The sequence below is a fragment of the Eurosta solidaginis genome, chromosome X, assembly GCF_040869045.1.
Source record: "Eurosta solidaginis isolate ZX-2024a chromosome X, ASM4086904v1, whole genome shotgun sequence".
NCBI classification, from domain to species: Eukaryota; Metazoa; Arthropoda; class Insecta; order Diptera; family Tephritidae; genus Eurosta; species Eurosta solidaginis.
Window position 1 is genome coordinate 116,989,761 of NC_090324.1, and position 26,556 is coordinate 117,016,316.

Below are 26,556 nucleotides of genomic sequence, written 5' to 3' on the forward strand. Positions count from 1 at the left end.
AAGTGAAAGTTAAAGTTAAAGTTAAAGTTAAAGTGAAAGTTAAAGTTAAAGTTAAAGTTAAAGTTAAAGTTAAAGTTAAAGTTAAAGTTAAAGCGAAAGTTAAAGTTAAAGTTAAAAATAAAGTTAAAGTTAAAGTTAAAATTAAAGTTAAAATTAAAGTGAAAGTTAAAGTTAAAGTTAAAGTTAAAGTTAAATTTAAAGTTAAAGTTAAAGTTAAAAATAAATTTAAAGATAAAATTAAAGTTAAAGTGAAAGTTAAAGTTAAAGTTAAAGTTAAAGGTAAAGTTAAAGTTAAAGTTAAAGTTAAAGTTAAAGTTAAAGTTAAAGTTAAAGTTAAAGTTAAAGTTAAAGTTAAAGTTAAAGTTAAAGTTAAAGTTAAAGTTAAAGTTAAAGTTAAAGTTAAAGTTAAAGTTAAAGTTAAAGTTAAAGTTAAAGTTAAAGTTAAAGTTAAAGTTAAAGTTAAAGTTGAAGTTTAAGTTTAAGTTAAAGTTAAAGTTAAAGCCAAAGTTAAGGTTAAAGTTAAAGTTAAAATTAAGGTTAAAGTTAAAGTTAAAGATAAAGTTAAAGTTAAAGTTAAAGTTAAAGTTAAAGTTAAAGTTAAAGTTAAAGTTAAAGTTAAAGTTAAAGTTAAAGTTAAAGTTAAAGTTAAAGTTAAAGTTAAAGTTAAAGCTAAAGTTAAAGTTAAAGTTAAAGTTAAAGTTAAAGTTAAATTTAAAGTTAAAGTTAAAGTGAATGTTAAAGTTAAAACGAAAGTTAAAGTTAAAAATAAATTTAAAGACAAAGTTAAAGTTAAAGTGAAAGTTAAAGTTAAAGTTAAAGTTAAAGTTAAAGTTAAAGTTAAAGTTAAAGTTAAGGTTAAAGTTAAAGTTAAAGTCAAAGTTAAAGTTAAAGTTAAAGTGAAAGTTAAGGTTAAAGTTAAAGTTAAAGTTAAAGTTAAAGTTAGAGTTAAAGTTAAAGTTAAAGTTAAAGTTAAAGTTAAAGGTAAAGTTAAAGTTAAAGTTAAAGTTAAAGTTAAGGTTAAAGTTAAAGTTAAAGTTAAAGTTAAAGTTAAAGTTAAAGTTAAAGTTAAAGTTAAAGCGAAAGTTAAAGTTAAAGTTAAATTTAAAAATAAATTAAAGTTAAAGTTAAAGTTAAATTTAAATTAAAGTTAAAGTTAAAGTTAAGTTAAGTTAAGGTTAAAGTTAAAGTTAAAGTTAAAGTTAAAGTTAAAGTTAAAGTTAAAGTTAAAGTTAAAGTTAAAGTTAAAGTTAAAGTTAGAGTTAAAGTTAAAGTTAAAGTTAAAGTTAAAGTTAAAATTAAATTTAAGTTAAGGTTAAAGTTAAAGTTAAAGTTAAAGTCAACGTTAAAGTTAAAGTTAAGGTTAAAGTTAAAGGTAAAATTAAAGTTAAAGTTAAAGTCAGAGTTAAAGTTAAAGTTAAAGTTAAAGTTAAAGTTAAAGTTAAAGTTAAAGGTAAAGCTAAAGTTAAAGTTAAAGTTAAAGTTAAAGTTAAAGTTAAAGTTAAAATTAAAGTTAAAGTTAAAGTTAAAGTTAAAGTTAAAGTTAAAGTTAAAGTTAAAGCTAAAGTTAAAGTTAAAGTTAAATTTAAAGTTAAAGTTAAAGTGAATGTTAATGTTAAAACGAAAGTTAAAGTTAAAAATAAATTTAAAGACAAAGTTAAAGTTAAAGTGAAAGTTAAAGTTAAAGTTAAAGTTAAAGTTAAAGTTAAAGTTAAAGTTAAGGTTAAAGTTAAAGTTAAAGTCAAAGTTAAAGTTAAAGTTAAAGTTAAAGTGTAAGTTAAGGTTAAAGTTAAAGTTAAAGTTAAAGTTAAAGTTAAAGTTAAAGTTAAAGTTAAAGTTAAAGTTAAAGTTAAAGTTAAAGTTAGAGTTAAAGTTAAAGTTAAAGTTAAAGTTAAAGTTAAAGTTAAAGTTAAAGTTAAAGTTAAAGTTAAAGTTAAAGGTAAAGTTAAAGTTAAAGTTAAAGTTAAAGTTAAGGTTAAAGTTAAAGTTAAAGTTAAAGTTAAAGTTAAAGTTAAAGTTAAAGCGAAAGTTAAAGTTAAAGTTAAAGTTAAATTTAAAAATAAAGTTAAAGTTAAAGTTAAAGTTAAATTTAAATTAAAGTTAAAGTTAAAGTTAAGTTAAGTTAAGGTTAAAGTTAAAGTTAAAGTTAAAGTTAAAGTTAAAGTTAAAGTCAACGTTAAAGTTAAAGTTAAGGTTAAAGTTAAAGGTAAAGTTAAAGTTAAAGTTAAAGTTAAAGTTAAAGTTAAAGTTAAAGTTAAAGTTAAAGTTAAAGTTAAAGTTGAAGTTAAAGTTAAAGTTAAGGTTAAAGTTAAAGTTGAAGTTAAAGTTAAAGTTAAAGTAAAAGTTAAAGTTAAAGTTAAAGTTAAAGTTAAAGTTAAAGTTAAAGTTAAAGTTAAAGTTAAAGTTAAAGTTAAAGTTAAAGTTAAAGTTAAAGTTAAAGTTAAAGTTAAAGTTAAAGTTAAAGTTAAAGTTAAAGTTAAAGTTAAAGTTAAAGTTAAAGTTAAAGTTAAAGTTAAAGTTAAAGTTAAAGTTAAAGTTAAAGTTAAAGTTAGAGTTAAAGTTAAAGTTAAAGTTAGAGTTAAAGTTAAAGTTAAAGTTAAAGTTAAGGTGGCTGAGCTCAGGCCAAGGGGGTCACTGCTGGCGGACAGTGAACGGCCTAAAGTTAAAGTTAAAGTTAAAGCGAAAGTTAAAGTTAAAGTTAAAGTTAAATTTAAAAATAAAGTTAAAGTTAAAGTTAAAGTTAAATTAAAGTTAAAGTTAAAGTTAAGTTAAGGTTAAAGTTAAAGTTAAAGTTAAAGTTAAAGTTAAAGTTAAAGTCAACGTTAAAGTTAAAGTTAAGGTTAAAGTTAAAAGTAAAGTTAAAGTTAAAGTTAAAGTTAAAGTTAAAATTAAAGTTAAAGTTAAAGTTAAAGTTAAGGTTAAAGTTAAAGTTGAAGTTAAAGTTAAAGTTAAAGTTAAAGTTAAAGTTAAAGTTAAAGTTAAAGTTAAAGTTAAAGTTAAAGTTAAAGTTAAAGTTAAAGTTAGAGTTAAAGTTAAAGTTAAAGTTAGAGTTAAAGTTAAAGTTAAAGTTAAAGTTAAAGTTAAGGTGGCTGAGCTCAGGCCAAGGGGGTCACTGCTGGCGGACAGTGAACGGCCTATTAATTAGGTTAGCTGCGAATATCAAATAAGCAGCCCTCGACCAAGAGCGGCTGGTGAGGAGGGTTTGGCTTAAAAGGCCTAAAGCACCTTGAGAACCTCCAGTGACAGGGCGAGTAGATGCCGCCCTGAATTAAGCATCCACAGCCTAGTGCGGGGTTGCTTCGAGGGAATACCTACCCAAGATAGGAGGCAACTATACGACGTGGGATACACACTCAGGAAGGTAAAGAGGTAAATTATTTGTAAATTTAAGGTGATTGTCACATTAAGACTGAGCCCAGTAAGGTCCTAATTAAGGTATACTGGAATCAACGACTCGGATATGTTTGTTAAGGGCTGGCGAATGTGGCATTCGGAAATCTCAGTACACGGCTTGACACACCGTCGAAATGACTTTCCGGTTAATGTCCCATTCGTCTCCGTCCCGTTAAAACCTTGGCAGGCCTTGGGGTACGTTCAAAGTCCGTCATCATTAAGTTGATGGTGTAGGTTCGGTTGAGATCCTCCCGATTAATACTGATCTGGCTCTGAACGCAGTCTTCATGAGGGACTGCGTCAACCTTCACGGGGCCTCCCTGCCTTCGCATAGACAACCACGGGATCTAGGTAACTGCACACTCGGACCAAGATAGCGGCCTCAAGTGGGGACCCAATTAAATAAATGATGAGCAACAACAATACTAAAATAAAAAACCAAACACAGGAGAATGAAATGGCGTTCAATCCATTTGTAGGAAGGAAGCTAGCTCGCTATCCAGAAGGGCGTGGCCCATCGGCTGGGGGCCTTAACATTTCGTCGCAAGTGGTAACGAAACCCAAAGGAGCGGAGGCCGAAAGCAAGCAAGGAGCGTTGTCGCCGGGTGCTACACCGAAGCTTTGCAAAAAGAACTCCGACAGCAAGGCTCAAACGGGCACACCATTATTAAGTGAGCTAATTAAGCAGGCGTCAGCTGCGTTAAATCAGCAAAATCCCCCTGGAGAAAAAATGATGACCAAGCTAGGCAAGGCGATTGAGGACTTGATGCAGTTCTTCATAGGGCGTAATAATATACACGCGGAAATCAAGCGCTTGGCCTCCGTAATAAAAGTGCTGTACATCGAGTCGGCCCTAGAGGTAAAGAATTTAGAACATAAATTGCGTGCAAGCGAATGCGCCAAGGATAGAAGTCTATCACCCCCAGGAAAGCGACCGAGGAATAATTCGTTCTCGACCAAGGAGAACAACGTGGTAAAACCCACTACTACTCTAAAAGATGTCTTACCAGGGCACGTGGGTGGTCACAAACGACGGCAAGAAACGCAAGAGAAGACGGAGCGGAAAGAGGAAACTGCAGCCCAAAAGACGGGAGAGTGGCAGTTAGCCAAAAAGAAGAGCAAGAAAAAATCACTTAAGGCTAGGCCGGATGCAATCATCATTTCCAAGGCGGGGATGCGACGTACGCCGACATATTGCGTAAAGTGAGAAGATGCGACGAATTAAAATCCCTGGGTGATGACGTCAAAACGATTAGAAGAACGGCGAAAGGAGAGCTGTTACTAGAGCTGAAAAAATCGCAAGATGGGAAAACAAGCGCGTACCAAGCAGAAATTGAAGCGGTACTAAAGGACTCGGCTAAAGTTATAACAAAGTCCCAAATGGTCACGCTACAGTGCAGAGATCTCGATGAGATTACTACGCCCGAGGAGATTTGCAACGCCCTCCACCAGCAATGCAACATCAAACTTCCAGATGTGGCTGCCATAAAAAGCATACGCACAGGGTACAGTGGCACGAAGTCGGCACTTATAAGCCTTACAGCGGATGATGCCAAGGCGGTTCTTAATACGCAAAGAATCCGGGTAGGATGGGTTTCCTGCCGAATTAGAGAGCTCAAGCAAGAAAAACGCTGTTATAGGTGCTGGGGCTACGGGCATATAGCTCAGAAATGTAAGGAGACTGTGGATAGGTCTAGCCTATGCAGGAAATGCGGCCAGGAAGGTCATAAGGCTGCAAGTTGCGAAAATGCACCGAAATGCGCGCTATGTGGGGGACAACATTCAGCAGGCAGTTTTAAATGCCCACAACGAGAGGGCAGCAAAATGACTGTCTCATGAGGGTATTGCAGCTCAATTTAAACCATTGCGAGGCAGCCCAAGAGCTATTATCCCAAACAGTCTATGAAGGAGGATATGACATAGTGGTACTCTCTGAACAATACAAAAATCGCCAGGAGCAGGGTTGGCTCTCAGATTCAGCAGGGAAAGCCTCAATTTGGGCACCAGGGAAATTTCTCCCACAGGAAATTATGACGCCAACGGTAGCAGGATTCACGTGGGCAAAAATCAACGGTATATACGTCTTCAGTTGCTATGCCCCTCCGAGCATGACCATCGCCGAGTTCGAAGACATGATATACGGGATCACCATTGAAGCACGAGGTAAACCCCCGCTTTAGTGTGTGGAGACTTCAATGCATGGTCATCTGTGTGGGGAAGTAGACGAACCAACGAAAGAGGGAGAGTTATGCTCGAAAGTCTTACTTCTTTGAAGCTAGAACTCCTAAATGAACCAGGGATATATACCTTCGATACAGGTACCAGACGATCCATTATAGATCTCACCTTCGCTAGCAGCGAAATAGCAAGACGAGCAAAATGGTCCATAAGCAACGTCTACACACACAGCGACCATAAAGCTATTAGCGTATAGCTGCTCGAAACTCCACGAACGGTAGCAGCAAGACATCGACAAAGTAAGAAATGGAAACAGCACCTTTTCGACCCACAAATATTTGACATTATCTGGAAGGACGCCATAGTACGAGAATAGCATGCGGAAGACCAGTCGGTTCAAATCACTAAGTTGCTATGTATGGCATGTGATGCTGCCATGCCCAGAAGTCGCGGAAAAGCACAGCGCACTCCGGTATATTGGTGGAATGACGAAATTGCGGAAGAGCGTAGAAAATGCCACAAAGCACGAAGAATAGCGCAGAGGGCACGCTCATCACCACGATATGCAGAGCTACACAGCACCTATGTCGCACAAAGAAAGGCACTTAAAAATGCCATAAAAAAGAGCAAGAAGTTATGCTTTAGGGAACTGCTGGATAATGTCGACCTAGATCCTTGGGGATCAGCCTACAGCACTGTGATGGCCAAAGTTAAAGGACCGATATCACAGCAACCTACGTGCCCGATACTGATGAATATTATTGTTGAAACACTTTTCCCGGCGCAAGATCGCTTGACTTATCCAAGCGAGGATCTAGAAAGTACGGAAATTCCGCAAATTACAGAGCAAGAGGTGCTGGACGCTGCAAAAAGAGTTGCTGATAACAAATCCCCAGGACCCGACAAACATAGCCCTTAAAGCCGCGATTACAACTAGGGCTACATTATTTACTGACTTTTTAATGCCTGTATGCAAGAAGGCATGTTCCCTCGCCCGTGGAAACGACAAAGACTTGTCCTATTGCTGAAACGTGGTAAACAGCCGGACCAACCATCCTCATATAGGCCACTTTGTATGCTGGATTCCCTAGGGAAGATTTTCGAGCGTATAATTAGTGAGCGCCTACAGCTGACTCTAGAAAGACCAGGTGGCTTATCGAATAGTCAGTATGGATTTCGCAAATCAAGATCCACCGTAGATGCAATACAAACAGTCGTCAATATAGCTAGAGAAGCTATCTCTGGAGGCCAAAATAAAAGGAAGTTCTGTGCACTGATTATGTTGGACATCAAGAATGCTTTTAACACTGCGAACTGGATGAAGATAATGGCAGCGCTGCAAAGCTTCGGCACTCCAGCTTACTTACGCAGAATTATAGGTAGCTATCTTAAAGGCAGAGTACTTCTTTTTGACACGGATCAAGGAGCTAAAGAGTACAAAATCACAGGAGGCGTCCCACAGGGATCTGTTCTCGGTCCAACGCTTTGGAATGTAATGTATGACGGGGTGCTAAAGATTGATCTACCAGAAAACACGCAAATTGTGGGATATGCTGATGATATTGCAGTGGTAGTAGTGGCGAAGAAACTGGACCTGCTTCAAGCATTATGTAATGACGCCGTAGCAAGAATAAAGGAATGGCTGACCAATACAGGACTGGAGTTGGCTAGCCAAAAGACGGAAGTGGTATTAGTAAGCTCCAAACGGTCGGCGAACGAGTTAGTCTTAACTGTCGGGGATCATCAAATCACCTCAAAGGATTCCTTAAAATACTTAGGAGTGCACATTGACTCTAAGTAAACTTTCAAAGAGCACTTCAGAGCGGTGGGGGAGAAAACTACCAAAGTTAATGGATCACTTATGCGAATAATGCCTAACATTGGTGGTCCGAGCTATTGTCCACAGTAACCAGCTCAATAATACTATACGCAGCACCAGTGTGGTATGGATCTAAACAGACCCATCAAAAATATATATTAGCAGCGTACCGACTAGCTTCTTTAAGAATAGCAAGTGCTAATCGGACGGTGTCCGACGACGCGATCCTGGTTCTAACCCGGAAAATCCCAGTGGACTTACTGGCAAGCGAAATGGCCGATCTGTATAACACTAATATCGAGCGACCATCTGAAGAAGACAAGAAAAGAGCAAGGACACAAACAATAGCTAAGTGGCAAGAACGGTGGGAGGCCTCGAGTAAAGGGCGTTGGACTTTCACACTAGTTTGGAACGTAGCTCAATGGAATGAGCGGACGCACGGCGAACTGAACTACCATCTCACGCAGATAATGAGTGGACATGGCGGTTTCAAAGAGTATTTATGGAAGCGTAGGATAGAGGAAGATCCTCATTGCCCAATGTGTACCACAGAAATATGGAAGCGTAGGATAGAGGAAGATCCTCATTGCCCAATGTGTACCACAGAGTTAGAAAACGCAGAACACGTCATGTTCTACTGCCCCCGTTTCCACGAAGAAAGACTCACCTTGCATGGAGTTTTTGGGGAGGAACCTACCACGAGAAATTTAGTTTCACATATGTGCAGCAGGAAAGAATGCTGGACTGCAGTGAGCAAAATGGCATTTATAGTAATGACACGCATTATGGATGATGAAAGGGGGCGCAGAGAAATGCGCATGCGAAGCAGTGGCGATTAAATGGACACTCAGAGCAAATAACGGGAACCTGGACGCATGGACAACAGTAGGCTCTTAAAAAATGAGAAATATGGAACGCCACCCTGAAGTAATGCGAAAGTGGTGCCGGGGTGGGCGACGGTTCCAGAACGGGGCTGTTTTTTAGTCTACGGACACACGGTTGCTGCGACGGCAGCAATTATGGTGCATTAGGCATTTTTCAGCCTCCCCGCAAAAAAAAAAAAAAAACAAGTTAAAGTTAAGGTTAAAGTTAAAGTTGAAGTTAAAGTTAAAGTTAAAGTTAAAGTTAAAGTTAAAGTTAAAGTTAAAGTTAAAGTTAAGGTTAAAGTTAAAGTTAAAGTTAAAGTTAAAATTAAAGTTAAAGTTAAAGTTAAAGTTAAAGTTAAAGTTAAAGTTAAAGTTAAAGTTAAAGTTAAAGCGAAAGTTAAAGTTAAATTTAAAAATAAAGTTAAAGTTAAAGTTAAAGTTAAAGTTAAAATTAAAGTTAAAGTTAAAGTTAAAGTTAAAGTTAAAGTTAGAGTTAAAGTTAAAGTTAAATTTAAAGTTAAAGTTAAGTTAAGGTTAAAGTTAAAGTTAAAGTCAACGTTAAAGTTAAAGTTAAGGTTAAAGTTAAAGGTAAAGTTAAAGTTAAAGTTAAAGTTATAGTTAAAGTTAAGGTTAAAGTTAAAGTTAAAGTTAAAGCGAAAGTTAAAGTTAAAGTTAAAAATAAAGTTAAAGTTAAAATTAAAGTGAAAGTTAAAGTTAAAGTTAAAATTAAAGTTAAAGTTAAAGTTAGAGTTAAAGTTAAAGTTAAAGTTAAAGTTAAGGTTAAAGTTAAAGTTTAAGTTAAAGTTAAAGTTAAAGTTAAAATTAAAGTTAAAGTTAAAGTTAAAGTTAAAGTTAAAGTTAAAGTTAAAGTTAAAGTTAAAGTTAAAGATAAAGTTAAAGTTAAAGCTACAGTTAAAGTTAAAGTTAAAGTTAAAGTTAAGGTTAAAGTTAAAGTCAAAGTTAAAAATAAAGTTAAAGCGAAGGTTAAAGTTAAAAATAAAGTTAAAGTTAAAATTAAAGTGAAAGTTAAAGTTAAAGTTAAAGTTAAAGTTAAAGTTGAAGTTAAAGTTAAAGTTAAAGTTAAAGTTAAAGTTAAAGTTAAAGTTGAAGTTAAAGTTAAAGTTAAAGTTAAAGTTAAAGTTAAAGTTAAAGTTAAAGTTAAAGTTAAAGTTAAAGTTAAAGTTAAAGTTAAAGTTAAAGTTAAAGTTAAAGTTAAAGTTAAAGTTAAAGTTAAAGTTAAAGTTAAAGTTAAAGTTAAAGTTAAAGTTAAAGTTAAAGTTAAAGTTAAAGTTAAAGTTAAAGTTAAAGTTAAAGTTAAAGTTAAAGTTAAAGTTAAAGTTAAAGTTAAAGTTAAAGTTAAAGTTAAAGTTAAAGTTAAAGTTAAGGTTAAAGTTAAAGTTAAAGCGAAAGTTAAAGTTAAAGTTAAAAATAAAGTTAAAGTTAAAGTTAAAGTTAAAGTTAAAGTTAAAGTTAAGGTTAAAGTTAAAATTAAAGTTAATGTTATAGCGAAAGTTAAAGTTTTTTTTTTTTTTTTTTTTTTTTTTTGTGTTTCGTGGAAGGAGGAAATGCTTTATGCACTGACCGGGATATTTAAGCCTCACTGCGAGACTCTCCGAGTGTAGGACTCCCTTCTGCCATGAAGGCCTACCCACTAAAACCTAACCTCCCACGGCCCGCGCAAATCCCCGTACCTGGGACCGCGTTTAGCATTACTTCGGGTACGGGTGCGCGCTACGTGAGCTCTATGGCTACTCTCACGCTAATGGGCTAGGCATCCGTCTTCTCGTTTACTGGTAAGTATATGCCTCACATATGTGCTGACCGTATCCCATCTGTCTCTTCGACAGGTCATGTTATTAATGACACTGCCCGGGGATAGGTCGCCAAGTACCTCTTCTACCCTCCTTCGCTGATGGGAGAAGTGCCTGCATTCGAAGAAGGTGTGGCGTACATCGTCTATTTCCCCACAGTACAGACAGCTCGGGCTATCAACCTTACCCATTCTGTGTAGGTATTTGCGGAAGTAACCATGTCCCGTTAGAAACTGGGTCAGGTAAAAGTCTACCTCTCCGTGCGGTCGCTTCAACCATGGATCAAGTTCAGGGATTAGTTCCCTAGTCCACTTTCCTACGATGCTGTTGCTCCACTGATCTTGCCAACGTCGGATCGATTCTTCTCGCGCCTGCATGGCAACAGCAGCTCTACTTGCTTGCGATCCGTTGTCATATATTGTTTTTCTTTCCTCAACGAGAAGATATATCGGTATGGTTCCCGCAACGACCAGGACAGCTTCAGCTGAGACCGTGCGGTAAGCCGAAGATATTCGCAGCGCCCCTCTGCGTTGGACCGAGGTGAGGGCGACTCGGTTCTTCCGGTATTTCATTGCGTCCGCCCAGATTTCTGCACCATATAAGAGTATAGAATCCGAGGCTGATGCAAGCAACTTCCTTGTGCATGGTTTTGGGCCACCTGTGTTTGCCATTAATCTACTCAACTGCGCTATTATGCGCGCAGCTCTTTCGCAGGTCCCTCGTATGTGATCCGAGAAGTTGAGTTTGCTGTCTAACCTCACTCCCAGATATTTCGCTGAAGCGAGTGTTTCTATTGGCTGGTCTCCAACCATCATGTTCCTGGTAGTGGGAATACGTCTCTTTGTGAGGATGACGATCTCCGTTTTGGCTGTTGCTAACTGGAGACCGTGCTCAGCCATCCACCTATTTACATTACGCATGACCTGGTTTAATTTTAGCTGTGCCAGCTCGCAGCTTGGTGCTGTTATCACAGCTGCCACGTCGTCTGCAAATGCAACGAGGAAGGTGCTTTCTGGCATGTCTAACCGAAGAAGACTGTCGTAAGTTATATTCCAGAGATCGGGACCTAGTACCGAACCCTGGGCTGCTCCACCTGTTATTTTTACCTTTTTTTGACCGTGAGTACTTTCATATATTAGATACCTCTCTCCTAGGTAGTCCCTTAAAATTTCTAACAAATATTGCGGTACTTTGAAAGTGCTTTCTAGTGCCTCAAGCATGTCCTCCCATCTAGCTGAGTTAAAAGCGTTTTTGACGTCCAGCGTGACCAGCAACACTATAGGTCTTGCTCTGTGGCACGCTGTCTCGGCTTTCTTGACTGCGTCTATAACTTCTGCTATGGCATCCATTGTAGAGTGCCCCCTCCGAAAACCATGCTGTCTGGGCGACAGTCCTCCGGCGTCCTGTAACGCTCTGGTGAGGCGTTGCTTCAGGAGACTCTCCATCAATTTCCCTGCTGTGTCCAACATACATAGGGGACGGTAGGATGATGGAGAGTTGGGATCTCCTTTCCCTTTTGGAATGAGAACCAGTCGTGCTGTCTTCCATATGGTGGGGAAAATTCTTTCTTCGAGACATTTGTTGTACATGTGCAACATAAGTTCTGGGCAGTCGTTTGCAGCTAGTCTAATTGCCTCCGCGGGTATTCCGTCGGGCCCAGATGCTTTCCTAGGTTTCATAGTTCGCACGGCAGTTTTAAGCTCTTCTTCTTGGAATGGTTCCACGTTGCGATCTTCATGGGTAACGTACCCGCCCTCCCTAGGCAGTTGGGTGGGAAACAGGCCATCCACAATGTTCCTTATTTGGTTCTCGTCCATCAGCTGGTTTGGCGGACGGAACTTCTTCATTACTATCTTATATCCCTGCCCCCATGGGTCTCGATCCACTTCCTCGCAAAGCGCTTTCCAGCACTTAAGCTTGCTTTGCTTAATGGCAGCACTAAGAGCTTTCTTCGCTCCTTTGTACGCTTCCGACTTTTCTAGAGCCTCAGGCCTGCCGCGCGCGCGAGTTGCTAGCCTTCGCATCCTGTGGCATATTTTCCGCAGCTCCGCGATTTCGCTATTCCACCAGTATACCTGCTTTTTACCCCTCCACACTCCCCTCCGTGGCATAGAGAGGTTGCAGGCGTGGCGAAGACAGCTCATTGTCTTTTCAACCGTCTCTTCCGTCGGACTGGAGTTGTTGATTATCCGTCGGGCATCCCCCAGTACTGATGCGGAGAACGTGGCAGAGTCGACCTTGGATGCGTCCCATGCTTTTGTTCTGCGTGGCCCGTTCGGAATCTGCCTCTGACCGGGATCGTTTAGGTGGAAAGTGATGTAGTTGTGATCGCTGCCAGTCAGATCCTCTATGACTCTCCATCCAGCAGCGGTCAGCAGCAGGCTTTCTGACACTAGTGTTACATCGGGGATCGAGTATCCAAAGCCTGGCCGTCGGTATGTAGGGGTCGTACCAGTGTTAAGCACGTTCAAACCGAGCCTGGCTGCCATCTCAAGGACTAACCTTCCACGGGTGTTAGTCTGCGGCATTCCCCATTCGACGGCTCTTGCGTTAAAGTCTCCCGCCACAACCAGGTTACTAGTTAAGTCCCTCAGGTCGTCTTCAATAAGTTCAAGCTTCTCCCTGAACGTTTGAATGGGATCATTCGGGGACAAGTAGCAGCTTACTATTGTGGTATTATTCGTAGTTAGGCGGACGTAGCCTTGTCCGGCAACACGGTTCACAATATTGGCGTTTGCATCTGTCATCCAGATTGCGGCGGTGCCGGTGTTGTCTATATGCCAATCATTTCGGGCTCTATAGGGTTCGCTGATGATAACGCTGTTAGCTTTATGGTCTAAGACCAACTGTTGTAGTAGCTCATCAGCAAGTCTGCTCCGGTTTAGGTTGCCTTGGATAAAACTAATCACTATTGAATTGAGACTTTGGCCTTTGCAACAGCGAGTGCCGCTCTGAAAATGCTGCATGCTCCAGATCCAGGGACATGATCGAGCTTCTGTGTATTACACAGGTAACATTTTGGAGCTGCGGTACAGGCCGAAGCTTTGTGGCCGCTTTGCCCACACTTCCAGCAGGCGTTACTCCTGTCTGGACCCTTGCATTCTGCCTTCCGGTGTCCGTAGCCGAGACACCTAAAGCAGCGTTGTACTTCTGCTCGCTGTCTGATTCGGCACTGTATCCATCCGATCGGAATTTTACCTTTTTTGAGTAGGGCGTTGCCAAAAGTTAAAGTTAAAGTTAAAGTTAAAATTAAAGTTAAAGTTAAAGTTAAATTTAAAGTTAAAGTTAAAGTTAAAGATAAAGTTAAAGTTAAAGCTACAGTTAAAGTTAAAGTTAAAGTTAAAGTTAAGGTTAAAGTTAAAGTCAAAGTTAAAAATAAAGTTAAAGCGAAGGTTAAAGTTAAAAATAAAGTTAAAGTTAAAGTTAAAATTAAAGTGAAAGTTAAAGTTAAAGTTAAAGTTAAAGTTAAAGTTGAAGTTAAAGTTAAAGTTAAAGTTAAAGTTGAAGTTAAAGTTAAAGTTAAATTTAAAGTTAAAGTTAAAGTTAAAGTTAAAGTTAAAGTTAAAGTTAAGGTTAAAGTTAAAGTTAAAGCGAAAGTTAAAGTTAAAGTTAAAAATAAAGTTAAAGTTAAAGTTAAAGTTAAAGTTAAAGTTAAGGTTAAAGTTAAAATTAAAGTTAATGTTCTAGCGAAAGTTAAAGTTAAAGTTAAAAATAAAGTTAAAGTTAAAATTAAAGTTAGAGTTAAAGTTAAAGTTAAAGTTAAAGTTAAAGTTAAAGATAAAGTTAAAGTTAAAGCTACAGTTAAAGTTAGAGTTAAAGTTAAAGTTAAAGTTAAAATTAAAGTTAAAGTTAAAGTTAAATTTAAAGTTAAAGTTAAAGTTAAAGATAAAGTTAAAGTTAAAGCTACAGTTAAAGTTAAAGTTAAAGTTAAAGTTAAAGTTAAAGCGAAAGTTAAAGTTAAAGTTAAAAATAAAGTTAAAGTTAAAGTTAAAGTTAAAGTGAAAGTTAAAGTTAAAGTTAAAGTTAAAGTTAAAGTTGAAGTTAAAGTTAAAGTTAAAGTTAAAGTTAAAGTTGAAGTTAAAGTTAAATTTAAAGTTAAAGTTAAAGTTAAAGTTAAAGTTAAAGTTAAAGTTAAAGTTAAAGTTAAGGTTAAAGTTAAAGTTAAAGCGAAAGTTAAAGTTAAAGTTAAAAATAAAGTTAAAGTTAAAGTTAAAATTAAAGTGAAAGTTAAAGTTAAAGTTAAAGTTAAAGTTAAAGTTGAAGTTAAAGTTAAAGTTAAAGTTAAAGTTAAAGTTGAAGTTAAAGTTAAAGTTAAATTTAAAGTTAAAGTTAAAGTTAAAGTTAAAGTTAAAGTTAAGGTTAAAGTTAAAGTTAAAACGAAAGTTAAAGTTAAATTTAAAAATAAAGTTAAAGTTAAAGTTAAAGTTAAAGTTAAGGTTAAAGTTAAAATTAAAGTTAATGTTATAGCGAAAGTTAAAGTTAAAGTTAAAAATAAAGTTAAAGTTAAAATTAAAGTTAAAGTTAAAGTTAAGGTTAAAGTTAAAGTTAAAGTTAAAGTTAAAGATAAAGTTAAAGTTAAAGCTACAGTTAAAGTTAAAGTTAAAGTTAAAGTTAAAGTTAAGGTTAAAGTTAAAGTCAAAGTTAAAAATAAAGTTAAAGCGAAGGTTAAAGTTAAAAATAAAGTTAAAGTTAAAGTTAAAATTAAAGTGAAAGTTAAAGTTAAAGTTAAAGTTAAAGTTAAAGTTGAAGTTAAAGTTAAAGTTAAAGTTAAAGTTGAAGTTAAAGTTAAAGTTAAAGTTAAAGTTAAAGTTAAAGTTAAAGTTAAAGTTAAAGTTAAAGTTAAAGTTAAAGTTAAAGTTAAAGTTAAAGTTAAAGTTAAAGTTAAAGTTAAAGTTAAAGTTAAAGTTAAAGTTAAAGTTAAAGTTAAAGTTAAAGTTAAAGTTAAAGTTAAAGTTAAAGTTAAAGTTAAAGTTAAAGTTAAAGTTAAAGTTAAAGTTAAAGTTAAAGTTAAAGTTAAAGTTAAAGTTAAAGTTAAAGTTAAGGTTAAAGTTAAAGTTAAAGCGAAAGTTAAAGTTAAAGTTAAAAATAAAGTTAAAGTTAAAGTTAAAGTTAAAGTTAAAAATAAAGTTAAAGTTAAAGTTAAGGTTAAAGTTAAAATTAAAGTTAATGTTATAGCGAAAGTTAAAGTTAAAGTTAAAAATAAAGTTAAAGTTAAAATTAAAGTTAAAGTTAAAGTTAAGGTTAAAGTTAAAGTTAAAGTTAAAGTTAAAGTTAAAGTTAAAGTTAAAGTTAGAGTTAAAGTTAAAGTTAAAGTTAAAGTTAAAGTTAAAGTTAAAGTTAAAGTTAAAGTTAAAGTTAAAGTTAAAGTTAAAGTTAATGTTAAAGTTAAAGTTAAAGTTAAAGTTAAAGTTAAAGTTAAAGTTAAAGTTAAAGTTAAAGTTAAAGTTAAAGTTAAAGTTAAAGTTAAAGTTAAAGTTAAAGTTAAAGTTAAAGTTAAAGTTAAAGTTAAAGTTAAAGTTAAAGTTAAAGTTAAAGTTAAAGTTAAAGTTAAAGTTAAAGTTAAAGTTAAAGTTAAAGTTAAAGTTAAAGTTAAAGATAAAGTTAAAGTGAAAGTTAAAGTTAAAGCGAAAGTTAAAGTTAAGGTTAAAAATAAAGTTAAAGTTAAAGTTAAAGTTAAAATTAAAGTTAAAGTTAAAGTTAAAGTTAAAGTTAAAGTTAAAGTTAAAGTTGAAGTTAAATTTAAAGTTAAAGTTAAAGTTAAAGTTAAAGTTAAAGTTAAAGTTAAAGTTAAAGTTAAAGTTAAAGTTAAAGTTAAAGTTAAAGTTAAAGATAAAGTTAAAGTTAAAGTGAAAGTTAAAGCGAAAGTTAAAGTTAAGGTTAAAAATAAAGTTAAAGTTGAAGTTTAAGTTAAAGTTAAAGTTAAAGCTAAAGTTAAAGTTAAAGTTAAAGCGAAAGTTAAAGTTAAAGTTAAAAATAAAGTTAAAGTTAAAGTTAAAATTAAAGATAAAGATAAAGTTAAAGTTAAAGCGAAAGTTAAAGTTAGAGTTAAAGTTAAAGTTAAAAATAAAGTTAAGGTTAAGGTTAAGGTTAAAGTTAAATTCGAAGTTAAAGTTAAAGTTAAAGTTAAAGTTAAAGTTAAAGTTAAAATTAAAGTTAAAGTTAAAGTTAAAGTTAAAGTTAAAGTTAAAGTTAAAGTTAAAGTTAAAGTTAAAGTTAAAGTTAAAGTTAAAGATAAAGTTAAAGTTAAAGTTAAAGTTAAAGTTAAAGGTAAAGTTAAAGATAAAGTTAAAGTTAAAGTGAAAGTTAAAGTTAAAGCGAAAGTTAAAGTTAAGGTTAAAAATAAAGTTAAAGTTGAAGTTTAAGTTAAAATTAAAGTTAAAGTTAATGTTAAAGTTAAAGTTGAAGTTAAAGTTAAAGCGAAAGTTAAAGTTAAAGTTAAAAATAAAGTTAAAGTTAAAGTTAAAATTAAAGATAAAGTTAAAGTTAAAGTTAAAGTTAAAGCGAAAGTTAAAGTTAAGGTTAAAAATAAAGTTAAAGTTGAAGTTTAAGTTAAAGTTAAAGTTAAAGTTAAAGTTAAAGCTAAAGTTAAAGTTAAAGCTAAAGTTAAAGTTAAAGTTAAAGTTAAAGTTAAAGTTAAAGTTAAAGTTAAAGTTAAAGTTAAAGTTAAAGTTAAAGTTAAAGTTAAAGTTAAAGTTAAAGTTAAAGTTAAAGTTAAAGTTAAAGTTAAAGTTAAAGTTAAAGTTAAAGTTAAAGTTAAAGTTAAAGTTAAAGTTAAAGTTAAAGTTAAGGTTAAAGTTAAAGTTAAAGCGAAAGTTAAAAATAAAGTTAAAGTTGAAGTTTAAGTTAAAGTTAAAGTTAAAGCTAAAGTTAAAGTTAAAGTTAAAGCGAAAGTTAAAGTTAAAGTTAAAAATAAAGTTAAAGTTAAAGTTAAAATTAAATATAAAGATAAAGTTAAAGTTAAAGCGAAAGTTAAAGTTAGAGTTAAAGTTAAAGTTAAAGTTAAAAATAAAGTTAAGGTTAAGGTTAAAGTTAAAGTCGAAGTTAAAGTTAAAGTTAAAGTTAAAGTTAAAGTTAAAGTTAAAGTTAATGTTAAAGTTAAAGTTAAAGTTAAAGTTAAAGATAAAGTTAAAGTTAAAGCTACAGTTAAAGTTAGAGTTAAAGTTAAAGTTAAAGTTAAAATTAAAGTTAAAGTTAAAGTTAAATTTAAAGTTAAAGTTAAAGTTAAAGATAAAGTTAAAGTTAAAGCTACAGTTAAAGTTAAAGTTAAAGTTAAGGTTAAAGTTAAAGTCAAAGTTAAAAATAAAGTTAAAGCGAAGGTTAAAGTTAAAAATAAAGTTAAAGTTAAAGTTAAAATTAAAGTGAAAGTTAAAGTTAAAGTTAAAGTTAAAGTTAAAGTTAAAGTTGAAGTTAAAGTTAAAGTTAAAGTTAAAGTTAAAGTTAAAGTTGAAGTTAAAGTTAAAGTTAAATTTAAAGTTAAAGTTAAAGTTAAAGTTAAAGTTAAAGTTAAAGTTAAGGTTAAAGTTAAAGTTAAAGCGAAAGTTAAAGTTAAAGTTAAAAATAAAGTTAAAGTTAAAGTTAAAGTTAAAGTTAAGGTTAAAGTTAAAATTAAAGTTAATGTTCTAGCGAAAGTTAAAGTTAAAGTTAAAAATAAAGTTAAAGTTAAAATTAAAGTTAGAGTTAAAGTTAAAGTTAAAGTTAAAGTTAAAGTTAAAGTTAAAGTTAAAGTTAAAGATAAAGTTAAAGTTAAAGCTACAGTTAAAGTTAGAGTTAAAGTTAAAGTTAAAGTTAAAATTAAAGTTAAAGTTAAAGTTTAATTTAAAGTTAAAGTTAAAGTTAAAGATAAAGTTAAAGTTAAAGCTACAGTTAAAGTTAAAGTTAAAGTTAAAGTTAAGGTTAAAGTTAAAGTTGAAGTTAAAGTTAAAGTTAAAGTTAAAGTTAAAGTTGAAGTTAAAGTTAAAGTTAAATTTAAAGTTAAAGTTAAAGTTAAAGTTAAAGTTAAGATTAAAGTTAAAGTTAAAGCGAAAGTTAAAGTTAAAGTTAAAAATAAAGTTAAAGTTAAAGTTAAAGTTAAAGTTAAGATTAAAGTTAAAGTTAAAGCGAAAGTTAAAGTTAAAGTTAAAAATAAAGTTAAAGCGAAGGTTAAAGTTAAAAATAAAGTTAAAGTTAAAGTTAAAATTAAAGTGAAAGTTAAAGTTAAAGTTAAAGTTAAAGTTAAAGTTGAAGTTAAAGTTAAAGTTAAAGTTAAAGTTAAAGTTGAAGTTAAAGTTAAAGTTAAAGTTAAATTTAAAGTTAAAGTTAAAGTTAAAGTTAAAGTTAAAGTTAAGATTAAAGTTAAAGTTAAAGCGAAAGTTAAAGTTAAAGTTAAAAATAAAGTTAAAGTTAAAGTTAAAGTTAAAGTTAAAGTTAAGGTTAAAGTTAAAATTAAAGTTAATGTTATAGCGAAAGTTAAAGTTAAAGTTAAAAATAAAGTTAAAGTTAAAATTAAAGTTAAAGTTAAAGTTAAGGTTAAAGTTAAAGTTAAAGTTAAAGTTAAAGATAAAGTTAAAGTTAAAGATAAAGTTAAAGTTAAAGCTACAGTTAAAGTTAGAGTTAAAGTTAAAGTTAAAGTTAAAATTAAAGTTAAAGTTAAAGTTTAATTTAAAGTTAAAGTTAAAGTTAAAGATAAAGTTAAAGTTAAAGCTACAGTTAAAGTTAGAGTTAAAGTTAAAGTTAAAGTTAAAATTAAAGTTAAAGTTAAAGTTAAATTTAAAGTTAAAGTTAAAGTTAAAGATAAAGTTAAAGTTAAAGCTACAGTTAAAGTTAAAGTTAAAGTTAAGGTTAAAGTTAAAGTCAAAGTTAAAAATAAAGTTAAAGCGAAGGTTAAAGTTAAAAATAAAGTTAAAGTTAAAGTTAAAATTAAAGTGAAAGTTAAAGTTAAAGTTAAAGTTAAAGTTAAAGTTAAAGTTAAAGTTAAAGTTGAAGTTAAAGTTAAAGTTAAAGTTAAAGTTAAAGTTGAAGTTAAAGTTAAAGTTAAATTTAAAGTTAAAGTTAAAGTTAAAGTTAAAGTTAAGGTTAAAGTTAAAGTTAAAGCGAAAGTTAAAGTTAAAGTTAAAAATAAAGTTAAAGTTAAAGTTAAAGTTAAAGTTAAGGTTAAAGTTAAAATTAAAGTTAATGTTCTAGCGAAAGTTAAAGTTAAAGTTAAAAATAAAGTTAAAGTTAAAATTAAAGTTAGAGTTAAAGTTAAAGTTAAAGTTAAAGTTAAAGTTAAAGTTAAAGTTAAAGATAAAGTTAAAGTTAAAGCTACAGTTAAAGTTAGAGTTAAAGTTAAAGTTAAAGTTAAAATTAAAGTTAAAGTTAAAGTTTAATTTAAAGTTAAAGTTAAAGTTAAAGATAAAGTTAAAGTTAAAGCTACAGTTAAAGTTAAAGTTAAAGTTAAAGTTAAGGTTAAAGTTAAAGTCAAAGTTAAAAATAAAGTTAAAGCGAAGGTTAAAGTTAAAAATAAAGTTAAAGTTAAAGTTAAAATTAAAGTGAAAGTTAAAGTTAAAGTTAAAGTTAAAGTTAAAGTTGAAGTTAAAGTTAAAGTTAAAGTTAAAGTTAAAGTTGAAGTTAAAGTTAAAGTTAAATTTAAAGTTAAAGTTAAAGTTAAAGTTAAAGTTAAAGTTAAAGTTAAGATTAAAGTTAAAGTTATAGCGAAAATTAAAGTTAAAGTTAAAAATAAAGTTAAAGTTAAAGTTAAAGTTAAAGTTAAAGTTAAGGTTAAAGTTAAAATTAAAGTTAATGTTATAGCGAAAGTTAAAGTTAAAGTTAAAAATAAAGTTAAAGTTAAAATTAAAGTTAAAGTTAAAGTTAAGGTTAAAGTTAAAGTTAAAGTTGAAGTTAAAGTTAAAGTTAAATTTAAAGTTAAAGTTAAAGTTAAAGTTAAAGTTAAAGTTAAAGTTAAAGTTAAGGTTAAAGTTAAAGTTAAAGCGAAAGTTAAAGTTAAAGTTAAAAATAAAGTTAAAGTTAAAGTTAAAGTTAAGGTTAAAGTTAAAATTAAAGTTAATGTTCTAGCGAAAGTTAAAGTTAAAGTTAAAAATAAAGTTAAAGTTAAAATTAAAGTTAGAGTTAAAGTTAAAGTTAAAGTTAAAGTTAAAGTTAAAGTTAAAGATAAAGTTAAAGTTAAAGCTACAGTTAAAGTTAGAGTTAAAGTTAAAGTTAAAGTTAAAATTAAAGTTAAAGTTAAAGTTAAATTTAAAGTTAAAGTTAAAGTTAAAGATAAAGTTAAAGTTAAAGCTACAGTTAAAGTTAAAGTTAAAGTTAAAGTTAAAGCGAAAGTTAAAGTTAAAGTTAAAAATAAAGTTAAAGTTAAAGTTAAAGTTAAAGTGAAAGTTAAAGTTAAAGTTAAAGTTAAAGTTAAAGTTGAAGTTAAAGTTAAAGTTAAAGTTAAAGTTAAAGTTGAAGTTAAAGTTAAATTTAAAGTTAAAGTTAAAGTTAAAGTTAAAGTTAAAGTTAAGGTTAAAGTTAAAGTTAAAGCGAAAGTTAAAGTTAAAGTTAAAAATAAAGTTAAAGTTAAAATTAAAGTGAAAGTTAAAGTTAAAGTTAAAGTTAAAGTTAAAGTTAAAGTTGAAGTTAAAGTTAAAGTTAAAGTTAAAGTTAAAGTTGAAGTTAAAGTTAAAGTTAAATTTAAAGTTAAAGTTAAAGTTAAAGTTAAAGTTAAAGTTAAAGTTAAAGTTAAAGTTAAGGTTAAAGTTAAAGTTAAAGCGAAAGTTAAAGTTAAATTTAAAAATAAAGTTAAAGTTAAAGTTAAGGTTAAAGATAAAATTAAAGTTAATGTTATAGCGAAAGTTAAAGTTAAAGTTAAAAATAAAGTTAAAGTTAAAATTAAAGTTAAAGTTAAAGTTAAGGTTAAAGTTAAAGTTAAAGTTAAAGTTAAAGATAAAGTTAAAGTTAAAGCTACAGTTAAAGTTAAAGTTAAAGTTAAAGTTAAAGTTAAGGTTAAAGTTAAAGTCAAAGTTAAAAATAAAGTTAAAGCGAAGGTTAAAGTTAAAAATAAAGTTAAAGTTAAAGTTAAAATTAAAGTGAAAGTTAAAGTTAAAGTTAAAGTTAAAGTTGAAGTTAAAGTTAAAGTTAAAGTTAAAGTTGAAGTTAAAGTTAAAGTTAAAGTTAAAGTTAAAGTTAAAGTTAAAGTTAAAGTTAAAGTTAAAGTTAAAGTTAAAGTTAAAGTTAAAGTTAAAGTTAAAGTTAAAGTTAAAGTTAAAGTTAAAGTTAAAGTTAAAGTTAAAGTTAAAGTTAAAGTTAAAGTTAAAGTTAAAGTTAAAGTTAAAGTTAAAGTTAAAGTTAAAGTTAAAGTTAAAGTTAAAGTTAAAGTTAAAGTTAAAGTTAAAGTTAAAGTTAAGGTTAAAGTTAAAGTTAAAGCGAAAGTTAAAGTTAAAGTTAAAAATAAAGTTAAAGTTAAAGTTAAAGTTAAAGTTAAAGTTAAAAATAAAGTTAAAGTTAAAGTTAAAGTTAAAGTTAAGGTTAAAGTTAAAATTAAAGTTAATGTTATAGCGAAAGTTAAAGTTAAAGTTAAAAATAAAGTTAAAGTTAAAATTAAAGTTAAAGTTAAAGTTAAGGTTAAAGTTAAAGTTAAAGTTAAAGTTAAAGTTAAAGTTAGAGTTAAAGTTAAAGTTAAAGTTAAAGTTAAAGTTAAAGTTAAAGTTAAAGTTAAAGTTAAAGTTAAAGTTAATGTTAAAGTTAAAGTTAAAGTTAAAGTTAAAGTTAAAGTTAAAGTTAAAGTTAAAGTTAAAGTTAAAGTTAAAGTTAAAGTTAAAGTTAAAGTTAAAGTTAAAGTTAAAGTTAAAGTTAAAGTTAAAGTTAAAGTTAAAGTTAAAGTTAAAGTTAAAGTTAAAGTTAAAGTTAAAGTTAAAGTTAAAGTTAAAGATAAAGTTAAAGTTAAAGTTAAAGTGAAAGTTAAAGTTAAAGCGAAAGTTAAAGTTAAGGTTAAAAATAAAGTTAAAGTTAAAGTTAAAGTTAAAATTAAAGTTAAAGTTAAAGTTAAAGTTAAAGTTAAAGTTAAAGTTGAAGTTAAATTTAAAGTTAAAGTTAAAGTTAAAGTTAAAGTTAAAGTTAAAGTTAAAGTTAAAGTTAAAGTTAAAGTTAAAGTTAAAGTTAAAGTTAAAGTTAAAGTTAAAGTTAAAGATAAAGTTAAAGTTAAAGTGAAAGTTAAAGCGAAAGTTAAAGTTAAGGTTAAAAATAAAGTTAAAGTTGAAGTTTAAGTTAAAGTTAAAGTTAAAGCTAAAGTTAAAGTTAAAGTTAAAGCGAAAGTTAAAGTTAAAGTTAAAAATAAAGTTAAAGTTAAAGTTAAAATTAAAGATAAAGATAAAGTTAAAGTTAAAGCGAAAGTTAAAGTTAGAGTTAAAGTTAAAGTTAAAAATAAAGTTAAGGTTAAGGTTAAGGTTAAAGTTAAAGTCGAAGTTAAAGTTAAAGTTAAAGTTAAAGTTAAAGTTAAAGTTAAAGTTAAAGTTAAAATTAAAGTTAAAGTTAAAGTTAAAGTTAAAGTTAAAGTTAAAGTTAAAGTTAAAGTTAAAGATAAAGTTAAAGTTAAAGTTAAAGTTAAAGTTAAAGTTAAAGTTAAAGGTAAAGTTAAAGTTAAAGTGAAAGTTAAAGTTAAAGCGAAAGTTAAAGTTAAGGTTAAAAATAAAGTTAAAGTTGAAGTTTAAGTTAAAATTAAAGTTAAAGTTAATGTTAAAGTTAAAGTTGAAGTTAAAGTTAAAGCGAAAGTTAAAGTTAAAGTTAAAAATAAAGTTAAAGTTAAAGTTAAAATTAAAGATAAAGTTAAAGTTAAAGTTAAAGTTAAAGCGAAAGTTAAAGTTAAGGTTAAAAATAAAGTTAAAGTTGAAGTTTAAGTTAAAGTTAAAGTTAAAGTTAAAGCTAAAGTTAAAGTTAAAGCTAAAGTTAACGTTAAAGTTAAAGTTAAAGTTAAAGTTAAAGTTAAAGTTAAAGTTAAAGTTAAAGGTAAAGTTAAAGTTAAAGTTAAAGTTAAAGTTAAAGTTAAAGTTAAAGTTAAAGTTAAAGTTAAAGTTAAAGTTAAAGTTAAAGTTAAAGTTAAAGTTAAGGTTAAAGTTAAAGTTAAAGCGAAAGTTAAAAATAAAGTTAAAGTTGAAGTTTAAGTTAAAGTTAAAGTTAAAGCTAAAGTTAAAGTTAAAGTTAAAGCGAAAGTTAAAGTTAAAGTTAAAAATAAAGTTAAAGTTAAAGTTAAAATTAAATATAAAGATAAAGTTAAAGTTAAAGCGAAAGTTAAAGTTAGAGTTAAAGTTAAAGTTAAAGTTAAAAATAAAGTTAAGGTTAAGGTTAAAGTTAAAGTCGAAGTTAAAGTTAAAGTTAAAGTTAAAGTTAAAGTTAAAGTTAAAGTTAAAGTTAAAGTTAAAGATAAAGTTAAAGTTAAAGCTACAGTTAAAGTTAGAGTTAAAGTTAAAGTTAAAGTTAAAATTAAAGTTAAAGTTAAAGTTAAATTTAAAGTTAAAGTTAAAGTTAAAGATAAAGTTAAAGTTAAAGCTACAGTTAAAGTTAAAGTTAAAGTTAAGGTTAAAGTTAAAGTCAAAGTTAAAAATAAAGTTAAAGCGAAGGTTAAAGTTAAAAATAAAGTTAAAGTTAAAGTTAAAATTAAAGTGAAAGTTAAAGTTAAAGTTAAAGTTAAAGTTAAAGTTAAAGTTAAAGTTGAAGTTAAAGTTAAAGTTAAATTTAAAGTTAAAGTTAAAGTTGAAGTTAAAGTTAAAGTTAAATTTAAAGTTAAAGTTAAAGTTAAAGTTAAAGTTAAGGTTAAAGTTAAAGTTAAAGCGAAAGTTAAAGTTAAAGTTAAAAATAAAGTTAAAGTTAAAGTTAAAGTTAAAGTTAAGGTTAAAGTTAAAATTAAAGTTAATGTTCTAGCGAAAGTTAAAGTTAAAGTTAAAAATAAAGTTAAAGTTAAAATTAAAGTTAGAGTTAAAGTTAAAGTTAAAGTTAAAGTTAAAGTTAAAGTTAAAGTTAAAGTTAAAGTTAAAGTTAAAGTTAAAGATAAAGTTAAAGTTAAAGCTACAGTTAAAGTTAGAGTTAAAGTTAAAGTTAAAGTTAAAATTAAAGTTAAAGTTAAAGTTTAATTTAAAGTTAAAGTTAAAGTTAAAGATAAAGTTAAAGTTAAAGCTACAGTTAAAGTTAAAGTTAAAGTTAAAGTTAAGGTTAAAGTTAAAGTCAAAGTTAAAAATAAAGTTAAAGCGAAGGTTAAAGTTAAAAATAAAGTTAAAGTTAAAGTTAAAATTAAAGTGAAAGTTAAAGTTAAAGTTAAAGTTAAAGTTAAAGTTGAAGTTAAAGTTAAAGTTAAAGTTGAAGTTAAAGTTAAAGTTAAATTTAAAGTTAAAGTTAAAGTTAAAGTTAAAGTTAAAGTTAAAGTTAAGATTAAAGTTAAAGTTAAAGCGAAAGTTAAAGTTAAAGTTAAAAATAAAGTTAAAGTTAAAGTTAAAGTTAAAGTTAAGGTTAAAGTTAAAATTAAAGTTAATGTTATAGCGAAAGTTAAAGTTAAAGTTAAAAATAAAGTTAAAGTTAAAATTAAAGTTAAAGTTAAAGTTAAGGTTAAAGTTAAAGTTAAAGTTAAAGTTAAAGATAAAGTTAAAGTTAAAGCTACAGTTAAAGTTAAAGTTAAAGTTAAAGTTAAGGTTAAAGTTAAAGTCAAAGTTAAAAATAAAGTTAAAGCGAAGGTTAAAGTTAAAAATAAAGTTAAAGTTAAAGTTAAAATTAAAGTGAAAGTTAAAGTTAAAGTTAAAGTTAAAGTTAAAGTTGAAGTTAAAGTTAAAGTTAAAGTTGAAGTTAAAGTTAAAGTTAAAGTTAAAGTTAAAGTTAAAGTTAAAGTTAAAGTTAAAGTTAAAGTTAAAGTTAAAGTTAAAGTTAAAGTTAAAGTTAAAGTTAAAGTTAAAGTTAAAGTTAAAGTTAAAGTTAAAGTTAAAGTTAAAGTTAAAGTTAAAGTTAAAGTTAAAGTTAAAGTTAAAGTTAAAGTTAAAGTTAAAGTTAAAGTTAAAGTTAAAGTTAAGGTTAAAGTTAAAGTTAAAGTTAAAGTTAAAGTTAAAGTTAAAGTTAAAGTTAAAGTTAAAGTTAAAGTTAAAGTTAAAGTTAAAGTTAAAGTTAAAGTTAAAGTTAAAGTTAAAGTTAAAGTTAAAGTTAAAGTTAAAGTTAAAGTTAAAGTTAAAGTTAAAGTTAAAGTTAAAGTTAAAGTTAAAGTTAAAGTTAAAGTTAAAGTTAAAGTTAAAGTTAAAGTTAAAGTTAAAGTTAAAGTTAAAGTTAAAGTTAAAGTTAAAGTTAAAGTTAAAGTTAAAAATAAAGTTAAAGTTAAAGTTAAAGTTAAAGTTAAAGTTAAGGTTAAAGTTAAAATTAAAGTTAATGTTATAGCGAAAGTTAAAGTTAAAGTTAAAAATAAAGTTAAAGTTAAAATTAAAGTTAAAGTTAAAGTTAAGGTTAAAGTTAAAGTTAAAGTTAAAGTTAAAGTTAAAGTTAAAGTTAGAGTTAAAGTTAAAGTTAAAGTTAAAGTTAAAGTTAAAGTTAAAGTTAAAGTTAAAGTTAAATTTAAAGTTAAAGTTAAAGTTAAAGTTAATGTTAAAGTTAAAGTTAAAGTTAAAGTTAAAGTTAAAGTTAAAGTTAAAGTTAAAGTTAAAGTTAAAGTTAAAGTTAAAGTTAAAGTTAAAGTTAAAGTTAAAGTTAAAGTTAAAGTTAAAGTTAAAGTTAAAGTTAAAGATAAAGTTAAAGTTAAAGTTAAAGTGAAAGTTAAAGTTAAAGCGAAAGTTAAAGTTAAGGTTAAAAATAAAGTTAAAGTTAAAGTTAAAGTTAAAATTAAAGTTAAAGTTAAAGTTAAAGTTAAAGTTAAAGTTAAAGTTAAAGTTGAAGTTAAATTTAAAGTTAAAGTTAAAGTTAAAGTTAAAGTTAAAGTTAAAGTTAAAGTTAAAGTTAAAGTTAAAGTTAAAGTTAAAGTTAAAGTTAAAGTTAAAGTTAAAGTTAAAGTTAAAGTTAAAGTTAAAGTTAAAGTTAAAGTTAAAGTTAAAGTTAAAGTTAAAGTTAAAGATAAAGTTAAAGTTAAAGTGAAAGTTAAAGCGAAAGTTAAAGTTAAGGTTAAAAATAAAGTTAAAGTTGAAGTTTAAGTTAAAGTTAAAGTTAAAGCTAAAGTTAAAGTTAAAGTTAAAGCGAAAGTTAAAGTTAAAGTTAAAAATAAAGTTAAAGTTAAAGTTAAAATTAAAGATAAAGATAAAGTTAAAGTTAAAGCGAAAGTCAAAGTTAGAGTTAAAGTTAAAGTTAAAAATAAAGTTAAGGTTAAGGTTAAGGTTAAAGTTAAAGTCGAAGTTAAAGTTAAAGTTAAAGTTAAAGTTAAAGTTAAAGTTAAAATTAAAGTTAAAGTTAAAGTTAAAGTTAAAGTTAAAGTTAAAGTTAAAGTTAAAGTTAAAGTTAAAGTTAAAGTTAAAGTTAAAGATAAAGTTAAAGTTAAAGTTAAAGTTAAAGGTAAAGTTAAAGATAAAGTTAAAGTTAAAGTGAAAGTTAAAGT